The sequence below is a fragment of the Diplotaxodon limnothrissa genome, linkage group LG3 (assembly GCF_057381915.1).
Source record: "Diplotaxodon limnothrissa isolate DT_005_m linkage group LG3, D_limnothrissa_male_GT1.1, whole genome shotgun sequence".
In the NCBI taxonomy this organism is placed as follows: domain Eukaryota; kingdom Metazoa; phylum Chordata; class Actinopteri; order Cichliformes; family Cichlidae; genus Diplotaxodon; species Diplotaxodon limnothrissa.
In genome coordinates, this window is record NC_140598.1 from 12149553 (window position 1) to 12169605 (window position 20053).

The 20053-nt window shown below is 42.3% G+C and overlaps 1 protein-coding gene across 1 annotated transcript in view; it reads left to right on the top strand.

Annotated features, from left to right (window-relative positions):
* Nucleotides 1–20053, top strand: part of LOC146634546 (protein NLRC3-like) — a 165728-nt gene that overhangs the window by 118394 nt on the left and 27281 nt on the right. The gene's annotated exons all lie outside the window — the stretch shown is intronic.

Here is a 20053-nt window from a genome sequence, read left to right on the forward strand (position 1 = left end):
CCTCCAGATTAGCCAGCAGCTCATCCTGCTCAACATTTTCTCACCAACATTAATGGAAGTGTGATGTTTTCAGCTGGAGTGATGGTCAGGGTGGCCTCCCTCTCCTCTTCTTCTCCTCTTCCTCTTTCATTTGTAAAGCCACTTCTGCTGCTTTCATTCATTTGGAAGTCCTGTAGCTGAGTTTGGGAGAGACTAACAGCCTCGGCAGCAGAGGGGAGAAAGGCTGTAACACCACCACTTTACTCTGTTCTACCTGTCAAATCATTTTATCAGGAAACAAATATGCTCATGTTTTTACTATGTTTGTCTTGAAGATCTAAGAAGATCACATGGTGCTTTTTATTATTGTGTTGGTTTGTTTCCTGTCTCTTGGATGGAGCCCAGCTGTGCGTGGCCCCTGGGCCTGTGGTCAGAGTGTGTGCTGGATAATCCGGCCCAGGATGAGGCCAAACTGACATGGGATGAAATGTCTGTCACATAATTGAGCTTAGTGTAGTTTCATTTCTGCACAATTTAAAAACAACCGAAACTTTGTTCTGTCTTTTCTATGTTATACTGTAGACTTTCTTTGATACTGTGTCCAAAAGGAGCAGCTTTTACTTTGAAGGGGAGGCGTCTCTGTTTCCTCTTCAGGTTGGATGATGGAAGCAAATGAGTGTGTGATGTTCTTTCAGTGTTGCACTTTGTAGACGCTCCCTGAGCACTGGTCTCACAGCCAGCTGCACATAGAGACCAGTGTTGTTAGTCCAGGTCAGAAGATGACTTGTTGGAATGGAAATGAGCTTGTAGTTTGTCTGCTTTAATAATGTGACTGGAAAAAGGTGTTGGACTTCAAATATGTCCATTTCTTTCACACTTCACCTTTAAAAGTGAAGCCTTGTGGTTCCTGGAAGGAAAAACACGACTTTTTCAAGTCTTTGTTCTGTTTTTATGATAAATGTACGACTTTAATGTGAAACATTCAGAGTTTTTTCTCTTGTTGTGTTTGTTTGAAGCTGCTTCCTGTTGGCTTCAGCTGTTTGGAGTTTCCATTTTCTAAACTTCTACATTCTGAACCTTCTTCAGCTCGGAACAGATGATGAAACACTGAATGATTTCAAGCTCACACTTTGTCTAATAAACTTACATCTTTCATTCTTTATACAGATTGATGAACTGTGGTTTGTCAAAGATCAGCTGTGATTATCTGGCAGCACCACTGAAGTCCAACCCCTCCCATCTGAGACAGCTGGACCTGAGCTGCAACAAAAAGCTGCAGGATTCAGGAGTGAAGCATCTGTGTGGTTTCCTGGAGAGTCCAGGATGTGGACTTGAAACTCTGAGGTCAGTCAGCATGTTTTAGTTGTGCTGAGATGAATATGATGTGAAAGTTGTGCTGACACTAAACTGCAGACATCAGGCTGATATTATACTGATCCACACTGAGGATCTTCATGGTAAAGTCTGTTTTCTTCTTCTCTGGTTTAGTCCATTGACTGCAGCAGAACAATGTTCACATTTCAAACAGTGAGACTCAACGTATGGCCCGCGGCCAGCACGCGGCCTGCCCACCTTCCCTGATTCAGAGAGAGTGGACCCTGATTAACTGTGTAGTGTTCTTCCTCACAGTTCTAAGTATCAGACACAACAATGAATAATCCACAGCTGACTGTCTTTAGCAGGTCAAAGGTCACGGCCCACAGCAGACAGTGGGAAATATTATAATTCTGATCATTTATCAGCACATATCCATATGTATAAAAACAAAGCTGACACTGTGAGACTTGATCAGAGGTGTGATCATCACAGCAGAGGCCTTTGTGTCAAAGTCACTGAGGATCAAACAGAAACACATGAAGCAGATTTTCCTGTTCTGGCTTTTTATAGCAGATAACCTTCAAAATATTCTGCAGTCCATCAAAAACTGAAGCAAACCATGAATCAACATGTGAACATGAGCTGATGCTGCTGAAGGGAAGCAAAGTTACAGAGGTTTGATTACAGACACAGCTGAGAGTTTGTAATCTGTCATCATTTTAAAAGGTTTAAATTTCTTCAGTATTGAACAGGAGAAATGAGGCTTTGTTTTCGGAGGCCGACAGCAGTGAACACAACAGCAGACTGGTGCGTAATAAGCAGTGAATAATGCAGGAAACAGATTTTTGAAGGTAAACTGTTCTTGAAGTACACTGAGAGAGAGAGAGCTGTGCAGGAAGTAAACGTCAAAGTCAGAGAGAATTCATGACGATGTTCATCAAACGTAAAGCGTAGTTTGGATCTTCTTCTGCTGCTGGTTCACTCAGTTTTGGTTGGAGACAGATGAAACCTGCAGCTTCAGGATCTGTGAGCTGTCCACTTTCAGCCCCGACGGCGTGTCCGTGTACGTGCCGTCGAGTGAACGATCCACGCTCTGTGTTTCCATCTTTGTGTGTTTAGCTGCTCTCATTTACTGTTTTATCTGTTTGCTTGTTGTTGAAATACTTTTGGGAGCTTTAACCTGAGATTCTGGCAAAATACATTTATATTAAAATCGATTCAGGATTGAATGAATCAACATCGCTTTATTCAAAATAAAACCATTTAAATAGGAAAATCCATTTTTTTACACCTGCCTCTAATGCTGGGTAATGTCAGCTGGTCCATGTGCAGCTGGCTGTGAGGCTCAGGGAGCGTCTACAAAGTGCAACACTGAAAGAACATCATCCATAAATATTGAGTAATAACTGGACTCTCATACAGCGAGACTCAAATGCCTTTAAACATCAGCTTATCCTGCTGATCCAAGTCCAACAATGAGTTTGGAAAAACATGTTTGTCAATCATTTTGTTTGGTTTCTGAGGAAAATGATTCAATAACTTGCTGCTAATACACAACATTTCATCATATTTCCTCATAACCCTCTTTTGTCTGACCATTTGATCCCATTTGAATTTGCAATAAAGGATCCACAGAGTTTGGTGACAATAATGACAGTAGATGTTTGTGTGAAAGTGCTGGAAGCAAATGAGTGTGTGATGTTCTTTCAGCGTTGCACTTTGTAGACGCTCCCTGAGCACTGGTCTCACAGCCAGCTGCACATAGAGACCAGTGTTGTTAGTCCAGGTCAGAAGATGACTTGTTGGAATGAAAATGAGCTTGTAGTTTGTCTGCTTTAATAATGTGACTGGAAAAAGGTGTTTGTAGGAGCCATATGAGTTGTTTCCGTCTGACTAAGTGGGTTGGTTTAAATGGACTCACTGTATTGGTGCATGGGCGTGGGGCGTGTCTCATGGGTGTGGTATAAGGTAAATGTGGTTGCACTCACTTGTACACAGCACCTGATGTGATGAGCAGAAGGTAGGGTGAGCACGAGGCAAAAACTTTCTGTTGGCCGCAACATATCGCAACATACCGCAATTTGAATGATTTGATATTCTGTGCGTGTGTTTGACAGTGGATCCCATGTGCTGATTTGTAGTTTGGACAGTGGCATGTGTAAATAAAGAAGCAAATGATACAGAAGTGTTTTGTGCGTTAATTGTTGCGCGTCATCAGGTGTCCTCATGTTTAGCCTGCCGCGGCCATTGGTTGGAGTAGCCGCAACATCTTGTCAACAGAAAGTTGCTCTTTTTAGGTTTTATTGGATTATTTATAAATAGATGAGTTTTATTGATGATAGTTTTGTAGTTTGCTGTTGCCTTTGTCCACACGCTTTTAGATTAAGCCTTTGGCTACACGAGCGCATTTTGTTCAGGAGTTTTGTTCCCCTGTTAGGTTTTAGCAGTACAGCTGCACAAGGCGTTGTACTGATTTTCTTTCTAGTTATTATGCATCAGGCGGCTGAAGCCATTGGCTTGGGAGTACCGCCGCAGTTTGTGTTTAAGACAGTTTGTCTTCCTCACAGCTGACGGTATGGAGGTACGTAAATACCCACCGCTAGTATGTATGGAAGACTCGGTTAAGTTAGTTAGGTTTAATAGGCAGTTAGTGGGGGATATTGCTCCTGTCAATTGTGTATGGCCAGGGTTTATGAAGTGAATGTCATCAAGTCGATGCGTTGGAATGAAGCTGTGTGGCATAGGTGCAGTTCAGCATTTGGATTTTGTAATATTTTGAAGAAAAATGGAGACACACCAATTAACACAATGTGGTGATGTGGATGGAAAGAAAAGACAGCCGAAACCGACTGCTAAGGCTTTGGAGAATCAGATTGAAAGGCTTCAGACAGAACGTCACACTAAGATTAATAAAATTAAAAAGGTCATAAAGATTATTAAAGAGTTAAAGCAATCTGAGGATAATGTTTCAACTGTTCAGGCTCAGTTAGAGAATTTGTCTGTGTTGCTTAATGAGGCGACTCATCTGCATGAAACCTTGCTTCCTTTGCTTCCTCAAGAAGAGCAAGAAAAACAAACTGCTTGGTTCATAAGTGTGCGAGCACATAATACTGAGTTTATGGAAGAGATAAAGAAATGGCTTCATGTTGCAAAGGGAAACCCTCAGAGCAAAAATCAGGTGTCTGAGCTTGATTTGCCACATTTAAATCCACCTGGTGTTGATTCCTCTGATGTATTACCTGCTGGAAATGGTTCTGGTTCTTCTAAGATCGCCGGGAATGTTAGTAAAGGTGCTGCGATAGATGATGTTAATCCAAGTGATAGCGTCTCTAATGTTGGAAACAAAAGTTGTAGGAAAAGCAAATCATCACTCAGTGGCTCAATGGTTTCATCTGCCTTGTCAGCACGCATAACAGCAGAGGCTGACATGGCTGCCCTTCTTGTTCGTCAGAGGTTGTTGAAAGAAAAGCATGCTTTGGAAGAACAAGAAATACAGCTTAAGAAAAGAAAGGAGCTGCTTGACTTGGAAACTGAAATAGCAGCCTCAGCAGCCAAGGTGAATGTTTTAAAAACTTCTGAAATGTCCCGAGTCTCAAGTGCTGTTAAGGTTAAATCTGATGGAATGAATTCGTATTTAGAATGAGAGCAGGGGCGTTTAGCCGTTTTAAATCCTAATGCTCCGACGTTCAACCCTGTGTTACCAGAACAACCATATCAGGGTGTGGATGCTAGTGATCATCAAGCACAGGTATTGGATGTAAGGCCCAAGGTTAAAAATACTTTTCAACCCAAGGTCGTTTCATTGGAAAAGTCAGAGACGAAGTTACATCAAGTACTTCCAGGTGCAGTTTCAACTACTCAGATGATGTCGCAGTCTCACGCACAATCAAAACCTCTCACACATACAGTGCAAGGTGGTGAGGGTCATGATCATTTAGTCACAGTTTTGAAGAAACAAAATGAAATTACAACTTTATTAGCTGAGCAGCAGTCTCTGTTTTTGTTACCAAGACGTGACATTCAGTTATTTGATGGCGATCCTTTGCAATATCAAACATTTATGAGAGCTTTTGAGCACATGGTGGAGAGTCAAGCTCACAGTGCTAAGGATTGTTTATATTTTCTCGAGCAATACACTAGAGGCCATCCAAGAGAAATGGTCAGAAGCTGTCAGTATATGCCTGCTGAGTATGGATATGCTAAAGCTAAATCTTTGCTCCAAGAGAACTTTGGCAATTCGCTGAAAATTGCTGCTGCCTACATTGAAAGGGTCAGTAAATGGCCATCTATAAAATCTGATGATGTGAAGGCTTTGCAGGAATATGGGTTTTTATTAAGGCAATGTTGCAATGCAATGGGAGACGTTGAGTCCTTGCATGAGTTGGATGTCTCTGCTAATATGCAAGCAGTTATAAAAAAGTTGCCTTACAAGCTCAGGGATAAATGGAGAAATGTTGCCTGCGATCTGCAGGAGAGATTTCAACGTAAAGTGTCTTTTTGCGATGTTGTTGAGTTTGTTGAAAGGCAAGTTAAGATTGCAAGTGATCCATTGTTTGGAGATATACAGGATCCTCCAACAGCCATCAGAAAAGATGCGAGGAATAGTAAGTCTCAGTTTTACCCTAAGGCTAAGCGGAGTAGTTTTGCTACTACAGTGGCCGAGGTGGAAGGGAAGATTGAGCCAGCATTGAAGCGAGAAAATGGTTCAGTTGTGACCAAGGCCTGCTTGTTTTGTGGAGCAGGGCATATGTTGGATTTGTGTCCTTCATTTGAAAGAAAGTTACACTGTGAAAGATTATCTTTTTTGAAAGAGAATGGCGTGTGTTATGGTTGTCTGCGCATTGGGCACAGAAGCAGAGACTGTAGGAAACGTCTCTTGTGTAAAGTTTGTAATCAGAAACACCCCACACTCTTACATAGTCACTCCAAGCGGAGGGAAAGTGTTGCAGTGCAAACTATAGGAGGGAGAGAACCATCAAATGAAGGTCCTTCTTGTGCTGTGCAAAGCAGTGGTGTTACTGGGGCCGGTGAGCAAAATAGTGCTCTATCCGTAATACCAGTTAGAGTGAAGTCTAAGAAAGGTACTCGGTCATTGGTAACCTATGCTTTTCTGGATCCTGGGAGTTCAGCTTCATTTTGTACGGAAGCGCTCATGAATAGACTGAATCTTTCAGGCAGGAAAACTGGCATTCTTTTGCGGACAATGGGTCAGGAGAAAATGGTCAGTAGTTATGTGGTTTCAGATTTGGAAGTAGCTGGTTTGGATTTAGATCACTACTGTGACTTGCCTGACTTATTTACTCAGAAAAGCATGCCTGTTCATCAACGTAATATTCCCCGACAGGAAGATCTCGACAGATGGCCACATTTGCGCCATATTAACGTACTGGAGATAAATTCCGGGGTAGACCTGTTGATCAGGACCAATGTGCCCAAGGCTTTAGAGCCATGGGAGGTTGTTAGAAGTCAAGATGGAGGTCCCTATGCAGTAAAAACTATGCTGGGTTGGACGGTGAATGGTCCTCTCAGAGAGGATTGTAATACTGACATTTTTGATGTGAGTGTTAATAGGATTTCCGTGGCAAGATTGGATGAACTGTGGGAACGTCAAATGAAGACTGACTTTCCAGAATGTATTCAAGATGAGCAGTTGGCTTTGTCTAGAGAAGACCAGCAGTTTATGAAGTCAGTGATGGATTCTGCTAAGTTGGTTGATGGTCATTACACCATTGGTTTGCCTTTTAGATGCAATCAGGTAAACATGCCAAATAATAGGAAGGCTGTAGAACAGCGAGCTCTGAGCCTTAAACGAAAGTTTATTAGGAATTGTTCATTTCACGACGAATACACCAGTTTTATGACTGAAATCATTTCTAAAGGGTATGCAGAGAAGGTGCCTGTTGAAGAATTCGATCGCTGTGATGGAGGATTATGGTATATTCCACATCATGGGGTGTATCACCCACAGAAGAAGAAGTTGCGAGTTGTCTTTGATTGTGGTGCTTCGTTTCAGGGAGTGTCTCTGAATGGACAACTTCTGGAAGGCCCAGTTCTCACTAGCTTGCTAGTTGGGGTCATAACCAGATTCCGAAAAGAACATGTGGTGCTCATGGCAGATATTGAATCCATGTTTTATCAGGTCAGAGTACAAAGAGATGACTTAGATCTGTTAAGGTTTCTGTGGTGGCCAGACGGAGATCATAGTCAGGATCTGGTGGAATATAGAATGAAAGTACATCTCTTCGGAGCTACTTCATCCCCAAGTTGTGCGAATTTTGCCTTGAGGAAATGTGCAGAGGACAACAAAGATCATTTCAGACTAGAGGTTGTCAACAATGTTTTACATAGCTTCTATGTGGATGATTGCCTTATCTCTGTTGGTTCTGAAGAGGAGGCAGTGAGGCTCTATCAGGAACTTGTTGCTCTTTGTGCTAAAGGAGGCTTTAAGCTCACAAAGTGGGTTAGCAACAGAAGAGCAGTGCTTGCTGCCATACCTCAGCAGGAGCGATCCAAGGAGCTGAAGGATTTGGATTTGGATAGTGATGTGTTACCGGTAGAGAGAGTACTGGGTGTACAGTGGTGTATCCAATCGGATACATTCAAGTTTAAGATCACACTGAAAAACAAACCTCCAACAAGGAGAGGGATATTGTCCCTTGTGAGCTCGATCTACGATCCATTAGGGTTTTTGGCACCTGTGGTGCTGCCTGCTAAGTTGATCCTTCAGAAACTGTGCAGAAGTCATTGGGGTTGGGATGATGTGTTGCCAGTTACTGTTGAACAAGAATGGACAGTTTGGCTAAATGATCTTTGCCTTCTTGCAGATTTTAAGGTCGACCGGTGCCTTAAACCTTCTGATTTTGGAGACGTTGCTTCTGCTCAGTTACATCACTTCGCAGATGCAAGCGAGGAGGGTTATGGCACAGTCACTTATCTGCTGTTGCGCAGTACCCAGAATCAAGTGCATTGTGCGTTTATAATGGGTAAAGCAAGAGTGGCTGTATTTAAACAAACTTCCATTCCTCGCATGGAATTGACAGCTGCCTTAGTTGCGAGTAGAATGGATAAGAAGTGGAAAAAAGAGCTGCAAATGCATTTGCAGGAGTCAGTATTCTGGACTGATAGTACCTCGGTGTTAAGGTATATCAGCAATGAAACCTCAAGGTTTAAAGTATTTGTAGCAAACCAGGTGACGTTGAAAGAGGCAGTGGAAGGATGGAATCAGGCACAGATTCAGGAGATGCTGCTGCAAAAGGGCATAAAATGGATTTTTAATCCTCCTGCTGGTTCCCATCATGGCGGTGTTTGGGAACGTCTTATAAGGTCTGTTAGGAAGGTGTTAAATTCCATTTTGAAAGTGCAGAATTTGGATGAAGAAGGCCTTTGTACAGTTCTTTGTGAGGCAGAGGCTATTGTGAACAGTAGACCAATAACTAAAGCCTCTACTGATCCTAATGATTAGGAGGCCTTGACTCCTAACCATCTGTTGTTGCTTAAGACCAAGCCATTGATACCACCAGGAGTGTTTCAGAAGGGGGACGTGTATGGACGACGTCGATGGAGGCAAGTACAGTACATGTCTGACCTGTTCTGGAAGCGCTGGGTCAAGGAGTACCTGCCCCAGCTTCAAGAGCGTCAGAAGTGGCAGAGAATCGGACGGAACTTCATTCCGGGGGATGTGGTTATCGTTGTCGATGATTCTGCGCCTCGTAACTCTTGGGTGACTGGAAGGATTGTGGAAGCAATTTCTGACAGTAAAGGACTTGTACGTCGGGTTCGTGTTAAGACAAAGACTGGTTGTTTGGACAGGCCGATCACTAAAGTGTGTCTTCTACAGGAAACAGAAGAGTCATGAAAATTGACTTTTTTCAAATATCTATTTGCATTAATGTATATTTATTTATTTGGAATTGAAATTGTATCTTTGAATGTTTGATAAAAGATTGATTATGTTTATCAGTATGTCTCCTACATGGTAAGTATGATGTAATTATTGCTCTAAAATAATTAGGGGCCGGTATGTAGGAGCCATATGAGTTGTTTCCGTCTGACTAAGTGGGTTGGTTTAAATGGACTCACTGTATTGGTGCATGGGCGTGGGGCGTGTCTCATGGGTGTGGTATAAGGTAAATGTGGTTGCACTCACTTGTACACAGCACCTGATGTGATGAGCAGAAGGTAGGGTGAGCACGAGGCAAAAACTTTCTGTTGGCCGCAACATATCGCAACATACCGCAATTTGAATGATTTGATATTCTGTGCGTGTGTTTGACAGTGGATCCCATGTGCTGATTTGTAGTTTGGACAGTGGCATGTGTAAATAAAGAAGCAAATGATACAGAAGTGTTTTGTGCGTTAATTGTTGCGCGTCATCAGGTGTCCTCATGTTTAGCCTGCCGCGGCCATAGGTTGGAGTAGCCGCAACAGTGTTAGACTTCAAATATGTCCATTTCTTTCACACTTCACCTTTAAAAGTGAAGCCTTGTGGTTCCTGGAAGGAAAAACACGACTTTTTCAAGTCTTTGTCCTGTTTTTATGAGAAATGTACGACTTTAATGTGAAACATTCAGAGTTTTTTCTCTTGTTGTGTTTGTTTGAAGCTGCTTCCTGTTGGCTTCAGCTGTTTGGAGTTTCCATTTTCTAAACTTCTACATTCTGAACCTTCTTCAGCTCTGAACAGATGATGAAACACTGAATGATTTCAAGCTCACACTTTGTCTAATAAACTTACATCTTTCACTCTTTATACAGATTGGAGAGCTGTGGTTTGTCAGACATCAGCTGTGATTATCTGGCAGCAGCACTGAAGTCCAACCCCTCCCATCTGAGAGAGCTGGAACTGAGTAACAACTACAACCAGCAGGATTCAGGAGTGAAGCATCTGTGTGGTTTCCTGGAGAGTCCAGGATGTGGACTTGAAACTCTGAGGTCAGTCAGCATGTTTTAGTTGTGCTGAGATGAATATGATGTGAAAGTTGTGCTGACACTAAACTGCAGACATCAGGCTGATATTATACTGATCCACACTGAGGATCTTCATGGTAAAGTCTGTTTTCTTCTTCTCTGGTTTAGTCCATTGACTGCAGCAGAACAATGTTCACATTTCAAACCTTCAAAGAAGAAGAAAAATCCTCCACTGGATAATTCACTGTGAAACTCTCCAACTCTTCATTCCACCTTAAAGTCTGTCTGACACTGAAATCCAAAGCAAAATGTGCGTTTGCTTTACAGACATCAGTCCAACATAAACATACACACATCATCCAAAACACAGTCCAACATCCAAATCTCCTCCACTGCCAGCATGAATGATGGGAAAGAGAAGGAGGAACACTCTGACATTCAGGGTTAGAATGAGTTTCATGAAGCAGACTGTGAAGATCAAAGCTGCATTAGAAAGCTTACATGAATGAATGAGTGGACAGAAGTGGACAGAGATCATCTGAAGCACTTCAAAGGCTTTAAATCAGCACATTTCTCTTTATTCTTTATCAACTCTGTTAGTTTCTCTCAGTTTTCTGTGGAATGAAGCTAACAGCAGGCTAATAAGATGCTGACCAATAGGTTTCTATTAAAGGTTGTAATTTGTATATGAAAAAGTGCTTTGGCTCAGCAGGGATCAGCTTACAGGTAGAATACAGCTGCTGGATGGGATTAGCATGTCATAGCTATCTACCAAACTGCTAACTGGGGGATTTCAGGCCATCTATGGATCATTTTTGCTAACTGTTTATTCATCTTAGGCTCACAGGGCTGCAGCCTGTGCCCTAGCTGTCATAAGGCAAGAGGCGTGGTCCACCTGCACAGGTGAGCAGTCCATCACAGGGCCAACAGAGAGAGACAGAGAAGTACTCTCTCACATCCACACCTACAGCCAATTTAGAAGCACCAATGAACCTAAGCAGCATTTCATTGGACTGTGGGAGAACATCCAACCTCCACAGAAAGGCCAACAAGCTTCAACCTACAACCTTCTTGCTTTAAGGCACTAGTGCGAACCACTTTTCCCCATTTCAGCCCAAATCCTGCATCTTCCTGTTTCTGACTCCAGGCCAGCTCCACTAACACTTTCTCATCAGACACTGCCACCTAGTGGAGGAAGTCTTAGTTCCATTTGAAGCTTCAGATTACAGTTAGTTCCTTTACAAAGAGGTGGAGGTGGTGGGGCCACAGCACCATCATCACTGAGTGCCATAGGACACTTAACCTTTGTTTCCATATGCTGGGAACTTCCTGTTGTTCCAAGGAGGACTGTAAAATGTGTGAAAACCTCCCAGTCAGTTCCTCACAGCACACTTCAATCATTTCCCTCCCACAGCATCAGGACCAGGGCTTTTTCTCTCTTTGCTCCCACTAAGAGATTTCCACACAAACACCTCATCAGTGGGACTCTCAGAGCTACCAGCCCTTTGCTACAATCACAAAGCTCTTCATTGAAATCAATGATATCAAAGCTGGAATCAAATGAGTCCAAGTCTTCTGCTGATTCAGCATCACATTCATCTTTGCTCCTTGTCCTGCATCCCCACCATGGACTTCATTCCTTTCCAAGCCAGCCTTGAGTGTCCTTTATTCAGCTCATCCTCTGCTTTACTTTTACACCTGATTTTAGCTGCTTTATCTCTCTTTCAACAAGTTTCTGTGCCTCAATCTTTTTCTTCTCTCCCTCATAACAAGACAGCTTCTTCTGCCTGAGAACATGTTGGAGTGATTTACTAATCGAGGGCTGCTTATTGGGGAAAATACTTCCTGTTTTCAAAGTAATCCCCATTTTTCCCAGAAAGAAATGTAAGTAGATATCGATGATCTAAGTGAGAACATGAGCCTTTAAAAAGTCCCAGTGGGTGCAGTCAAAGCAGTCCCTCAGTCCCAGTATAGAGTCTTTGGTCCAGCCTGGAACAACTGTGTGCCCAGTTTGAGCTCTCTTCAGTCCTGTGACCTGACAGACCCAGAGGGGCCATCACATCACATTTAGAAGCTCCCCTAATGGAGCCACAACACATGTCCAATACTTAGTCTGTCTTGTTGGACCAACTGGAAGAAATGATTCAAGGACTTAGACACAGAACAGAGATTCAAATCTCCAAAATCCAACTGGCTGCATCAGGACATATAGTCTGAAACTCTGCACATTTTCCTGTTTGAAGCTGCTTCCTGTTGGCTTCAGCTGTTTGGAGTTTCCATTTTCTAAACTTCTACATTCTGAACCTTCTTCAGCTCTGAACAGATGATGAAACACTGAATGATTTCAAGCTCACACTTTGTCTAATAAACTTACATCTTTCATTCTTTATACAGATTGATGGACTGTGGTTTGTCAAAGATCAGCTGTGATTATCTGGCAGCAGCACTGAAGTCCAACCCCTCCCATCTGAGAGAGCTGGACCTGAGCTGGAACAACCTGAAGAATCCAGATGTGAAGCAGCTGTCTGACCTTAAACAGAGTCCAGACTACAGACTGGAGACTCTGAGGTCAGTAGAGTGATGGAGTGAGTGGGTGGTGCTGTCAGCAGTATTGTACTAAACACAGTCAGTATGAAACAATGAATTGTGACAGGCTTCAGGATTGGACACAAACACTTCCTGTTTCTGACCTTTATGGTCACCATAGTAACGGCTGACACGCTCTGATCAAAGGCTGTTGTTGTGATATTTTGATACCATGGTAGCATTTGCTGAGTATTGTTTTTGATGATATTATACAAAGGACCCTGTTTCTGCAATGCCCTTTGTTTGAACCTCATCTCCTCTTGCTGTGTCAACTGAAGATTTTATAGTGTGACCCCATGGGCGACTTCCTTTGGCCTGCTGGTCTGGAAAATCCAACAGTTCATCTATATGTAAAGAAGGCACTTAAACTGGAACAGGCATAGCTGCGTTGATCCTGCCGTGGTACAATAGGACGGTGCATTCCTCGAGTGCACACCAAGCTTGCAGCCTGCTAAAGATCACACACAATTGATTATGTGCCTCTAGGTATATATGGTTAAACATTTCCCAATGCAAATAACTACATGCAGTATTCTACCATGTGCAAACTTATATCACTAAAGGATTCTAACTGTCTAGTGTTTAATGGACCTGTCAAAGATATGTTGAGATTATAGAAGGCCCCTTTCAGAGCTAGGGGGAACTTCCTTATATGGTTGTTGTTGTGATATTTTGATACCATGGTAGCATTTACAGGATATTGTTTTATTGTGATATTATACAGAAAAGAGTTACTCAATAAGGCCCATTTACTAGTTGTTTTTCTCTTTCTCTGTGACCCAAGAATTAATGTGTAAGAATCACAGGCTGGTACCCCAAGGTCGAAAATACCACAGAGACGAGACCACTTCCTTACTCCCATCCTCCCTTTTTCTTTATCTCTTAGAAAAAGGCTCGTTAAAGGCCAGGTGGTTTGTTTCAGAATTCACTAATGAAAGAACTCTGTATTCTATGTCTAGGAGTGTATTTTGCTGGGATGATCATAAATTGTAGCTGAACTGATAAACTACACACAGGATACTTCTTCGCTCACAAGGCAGGAAGACGTTTCCTTATTTGGTCTGTACCGGTTTGAACTGAGAACTTGCTGACACACGAACCTTTTTTTCCTCTATATAAGCTGTTATGTACTAAATAAACCTTTGAGTCGATTGGGAAGGCAACCTAAAGCAGTCTCTGTTTTCTTGTTCTCCCAAGCTGCTCCCGAGCTCGTACTAACACGCTGAATGGCATACCTGAGTGTTACTTTAAATAATTAGGAATCTTAGAAGGAAAGGACAGAACTCTGCTTATCGCTCATGCCTTGGAGGGAAAACCGGGATGGACATTTTTTTCCTTCAGTTGTAACTTGAAACTTGTTGACACACGAACCCTTCTGCCTATAAAAACCCTGCACAAAAGAATAAACTTTGAGTTAGTTTGGGATGACAATCTAGAACAGTCTCCGTGTCTCTTTGTTCTTCCAAACTGCTCCCGGTACTCCGGCCGGTATCGTAATTAACCGTTGATCATGCTTGAGAATATTTTAATTGTTATAGGTTAAAGGATGAACTCTGATGATAAAAGCCCACGCCTCAGAGAAACCCGGAATGGAGTTTCTTTCAGCTGTCAACAGCCAATCAGCTCTCTGAACAAAGCAGCACGCAGACCAATGACTGCATTCATTTCCAAGTTTAAAGCAGTGAAGAACACAGTCTGTAGGTGAGGAAGAATTTAGTGAGAGCAGATGTTTGGATGGAATTCCTCCAGTTAACAGCTGGAACCGTCCATCTGGATTGTTGGGCTTGTTGTTGGGGTTCCTACTAGAGATGGACCGATCCGATATTACGTATCGGTATCGGTCCGATACTGACCCAAATTACTGGATCGGATATCGGTGAGAAATAAATGTAATCCGATCCATTAAATATCAATAAAGCACCTCACAAAACTTGCTACACGGCGTAACTCGGCTCATAACCGTAGCACGTCGCAGCAGTATGCATCACGTGATAGAGCGGTTGTGTGTATTTGTAGCCTCACCAGCATTTCATCTCCGAGGAAGTCATCCCATAGAGAATTAAAGCAAGTGTGTAAGTTCATCTCTGAATGTCTGTAAAGCATTCCCATGTTAAGCTTAACAACAGATATATGGAGCGACTGCCTCTCGCTCTCCGGCTGCTACTTCAATCGTGAAACTGCTTAATGATCAGCTGATCGGCTTTTCTGTCGCGAGTCCGTCTCTCTTGTTTGTTTTTGGTCCACTTTGCACCAGAAAGAGGAAACCAGCGGCTGAACAACAGCAGAACGTTTAAGCTTGATAAGCTGTTGTTAGAATTTATTTAATATTACTTTCTACACCAGGATCTTTTTCTACAGCTGACAGCTGGTAACTGTGCAGGGGCGGATCTAGCAAAGTTTAGCCAGGGGGGCCGATAGGGCATGAACAGGGAAAAGGGGGCACAAAGACATACTTTTCTTTCTTATTCTCATTTAAAATGTCTGGCTTTTAATGAATAATTATCTGACTCTTACACCCAAAGTTTTAATCTGATGTAAAATATATAAAGTCCATTACTGTATATAGTAACTGTTAAGTCTAATATACCCTAGTAAGCTAGTACTTTTTCCTTTGGGAAGGTACCATCTGTGAGTTCTGTAATTCTGTTGAAGAAAGATGTTGAATCTATTTAATTATTCTTGAAAAATAATTTATTTCTGTGCATTTTTTCCCTGCATCAAATTAAATTTGATTACATCGATTAAGCATCATGAGGTGGGGGGTGGTTCCCTATTTTTTTTTTGCTGGGAGTTTGCAACCCTATTAGTTAGGTTGCTTAATATTTCTGCTAAGTACTCTTTAAAATACCAGAATAGGGAGGATGTTGCAGGTTTAAGTTTATTAGATTGATCAGTGTTGCTGAACTATGAAATATTTTGAGCGCAGTGTATTTTTTTACATACAGGTATAACAGAATAGCTTTAGTGTTTGTTTGTTTTTTAAACTTGCGTATGAACTTATACAAAATGCAGCAAGATATTAACAAAACGTTTTATTGATTAAAAAACACACTATATCGGATTCATATCGGTATCGGCAGATATCCAAATTTATGATATCGGTATCGTGCCATCTCTAGTTCCTACAGAGCTCAGAGTGGACACACCAAGGTTCTTCTAATGAATGAAAGTCCAAACTCAAACTAGGAGGGAAAAACATTTTCAGCAACTTCAATAAAAATCCAAAGATTAGAAAAAGTGAAGCAACAATGAGTCCTAGTACAGTCCCAGCACTGAAGTCCCTGCTGCTCTTTATACTGGATGTGCTGCATCACTGACTGACAGCTGATGAAGAGTCTCTGGAAACACTCGTTTATCTCCTCTGCTCTTCCTTCTTCTCTCTGCAGGTGGAGGCCATGATGGTAAACAGGACGGTGTGTGTGCTGAGAGAGGAGGAGCTGTGTCCTGATGATCCAGAGAGGTTGAAGCAGCAGCAGCTTGTGTGTAGAGACGCTCTGACTGGGCCATGTTACTGGGAGGTGGAGAGGAGAGCTTCATCCAGCAGTGACTGACAGAGGAATGAGAAGAAGTGCAGATGACTGTCAGTGCTGCAGAGTGAACTGCTCTGAGAACAGCTCCACTGTCAGACACAATGTAGAGTCCAGCATCATCCCTGTGTGTCCCTCTGGATCTGACAGAGGATCATCAGTGTATCTGGACTGCTCTGCTGCTGCTCTGTCCTTCTACAGTCTCTGCACAGTCTCTGTCTGACTCTGGCTTCAGACCCTCCTGGATCAAACTCACCTGGAAAGACTTTCAAACATCACTCAATAGATTTGAATACAGAATATATTTGATATATACTGTAGATGTACTGTAGAGTTGCAGTTTGTCACTTGTAAATACAGTCTGTGAGCAGCTGTGAGCTGAAAGATCTTTCTAGAAACAGGAAATGTTTTCACTCTTCTGTTGCTTTTTCATATATTTCCACAACATTAATATTGATCCCACCTGTCTCACCTGTTTCATGCTTTTATACATAATAACAGGACACGTGTGATCTGAGCGCTGCTGTGGTTGCTGTGCTGCACGTCTTCATTTAGATAACAGAGACATCTAGTGGTTCAGAGGGAGAACTGCAGGAGGTGGAGCTGTGTTTTAGCATGGAAAACTTTTTATCTTTTAGGCGCAGATACAAATATGACAAGTATCAGTGTAAGATACAAAAGGTCACATCAGTCAGCAGAGGGAACAGTGATCACACAGCAATGTAAGAATAGAAACATAACAGTGAATCTGGACATGTATACAGATGGAAGCAAACAAACAGGATGTAACACTACATTAAAGCCACAAATGGGAAGAAAACAAAGCCAAAGGAAAATATATTTGATCTCAGGAATCCAAATCAGATGCTTTAGAGCAGGGGTCGGCAACCCTGGGCACGCGTTTGCTGGTTTTAGAAAAATGTCATCGTCTCTGTGTGAACTTAAACTCTACATGTGGTGTCAGCTATAAACGAGCTCTAGAGTCTAATAACGATGCTTTTATTATTGTCTGGTATCCAACCTAACCCTGGGCCTCTGGCTGAATGTGAAACACCAGCAGATGTTAAAAACTGTCTGCGTTACACATGCATCACGTCGTGTGCTTCCTAACATGGATATGATTGGAATCTGGGCCTGTTCAAGCGGTGCTGGTATCATTGTTGTTTCTGAGACTTTCCAAATCTTTACTGGATAAAAACGTAGCAACTGATGGATTTAACATTTAGCACTCAGACTGTCCCAGAAAAGGCGGAGGTCTGGAAGTTTATGTGAAGGTCTGTCTTGCTGCTCAAGTCTTGTTCTCTCCATCTGCACCTCAGCCATTTGAAATCTTGGCCTTAACTATTGATCTGTTTGGAAATCAGACTGTTGTTGGCTGCTATCAGCCTCCACCTGCTTCCCCCAGCACATCACCGTCTCTGGTTCAACTTTTATCTGAGCTGCATTTTAATGACGTCTTTCAGATGGATGGTTTTCATTGGGACTGGCTTTCTTCTGTGTCTGATGATTTTAAGGCACGCTGCTTGTTTTTAAAACTGACTCAAATTATTTAAAGCCTCACACGCCTTGATCCTAAACACCCAGATAAATCTGCTCTTATTGACCTTTTTTAACTAATATGCTGCGTAAGTTTTCCACATCTGCAGTTTTTGCCAACGACCTGAGTGATCACTGCATAGTTGGTGCTGTGAGAAACACTAAAATCTCACGCTCCGAGCCCGCATCAGTTTGAACTGGGGTCGTATTAAACAGGCTGACAATGTCAGTTTGGGAACATTTACAGGACAGTTGTGTCTACTTTGTGGACAGACACGCCCCTTTTTGCCAGGTCAGGGTGAAAGGTCGGGACAGGCCTGGTTTGGTTCAGTACCGGCCGATCTCCTACATGAGAGAAACCAGGCCTGGTCAGGAAGTCTGGCTCTGATGCTGATTGGCTACATTTTCATTAGCTGTGTAATCGGATTACTGCCTCCATCATCAAGATCCAATGTAACTATTTTTTTACTTTAACGACTGACAGTCCAAATGACCGAAGGAGGTTTTGGCAAACTATAAAGTGTCTCTGCCAGCTGTGACTCCTCAGAGCTTCCTCCTCACTTAAATATCGACTCCACTCCTGTGTCAGACAAAACTGAAATGTTGCTTTAACAAACACTTTGTTGCTTCTTGTTCTTTGTTCAGCACAGTATCTGATGGTAAACCTCTTGCACACAACTCTGCTCGTAGTTCCTGCTTACTGATACCTTTTCCTTCACACCTGTCACAGTAGAAGAGGTTTGAAAGGCTTTGAATAGCCCCAACACCAGAAACTCGTCCTCACAATCGCTCTCCTTCCTTCTTGCACTTGGCTGCAAATATCATAGCTGAGCCAGTGTCTTATATTTTTAATCTTTCTCTACAACAGAAGGCTTTACCACAGATGTGGAAGTGTGCCTCTGTACTCCCCCACTGAAAGCTGGTGATTCTTCAACAGTTAGTAATTACAGGCCAATTTCCAAACTCTGTGTCTTATCTAAGGTTCTTCAAAGGCTGGTAAATAATCAACTTCAAAGTTATCTGGATGAAAATAGGATTTTATCTCCCTTCCAGTCTGGTTTTAGGAAACTGCACAGTACTGGAACTGCTTCGATAAAAGTTCTCAAAGACGTCTATGAAGCGCTGGATGCAAAGAACTACTGTGCAGCTCTTTTTTTGATCTATCAAAGTCTTTGACACTGTTGACCACAACAAAAAATCTTCTGGCACAACTTCACCTACTTCCAAGCTGCGTGGAGAGGATGAGGATCTAACAGCACAGGAACTCCAGCAACACTCAGTAGCAGCTGCTCCCAGTCCCTTGGTTTATGAGCTGAGCTGCTGACCACAGCATTTTATGTCATAGATTACTGGATGTTGTGAATTTTAGCACTACGGTTAGCATTTACAGGATATTGTTTTGTAGTGATATTATACAGGAAAACTGTTACTCAATAAGGCCCATTTACTAGTTGTTTTTCTCTTTCTATGTGACCCAAGAATTAATGTGTAAGAATCACAGGCTGGTACTTGAAGGTTGAAAATACCACAGAGATCACCTCCTTATTCCCATCCTCCCTTCTTTATCTCTTAGAAAAGAGCTTGTTAAAGGCCAGGTGGTTTGTTTCAGACTTCACTAATGAAAGAACTCTGTATTCTATGTCTAGGAGTGTATTTTGCTGGGATGATCATAAATTGTAATATTAGACTGAAGATTCTGTGACTTAACAAGGCTCTTTATGTTAACCGTTATTTTATCTTGCCTTGTCAACTCAAGATTTATGGTGTGAAAGTAGATGCTAAGGTTGGAGGGAAAACACCAACAAATCACTCTTTTGCCTATCACTCCCTTGCAGAAGATGTTTATGTGAAGACCATCTGGGTGTGTCAGAACTCAGGATGTAGGAGACCTCTGTATAAGATTTATAGGCCTTGAGAATGCATCTGTAGAACAAAGGATTCCAACTGTCGAAGGACACCACCCCACCCAGTGGGCAGGGTCTGAAACTGAAACTTGTTGTCTGCCTATAAAACTGCTGCACAAAAGAATAAACTTTGAGTTAGTTTGGAATGACAATCTAGAACAGTCTCCGCGTCTTCTTGTTCTTCCAAACTGCTCCCGGTACTCCGGCCGGTACCGTGATTAACCGTTGATCATGCTCGAGAATATTTTAATTTTGTTATATGTTAAAGGATGAACTCTGCTTATTGGTGCCCACGCCTCA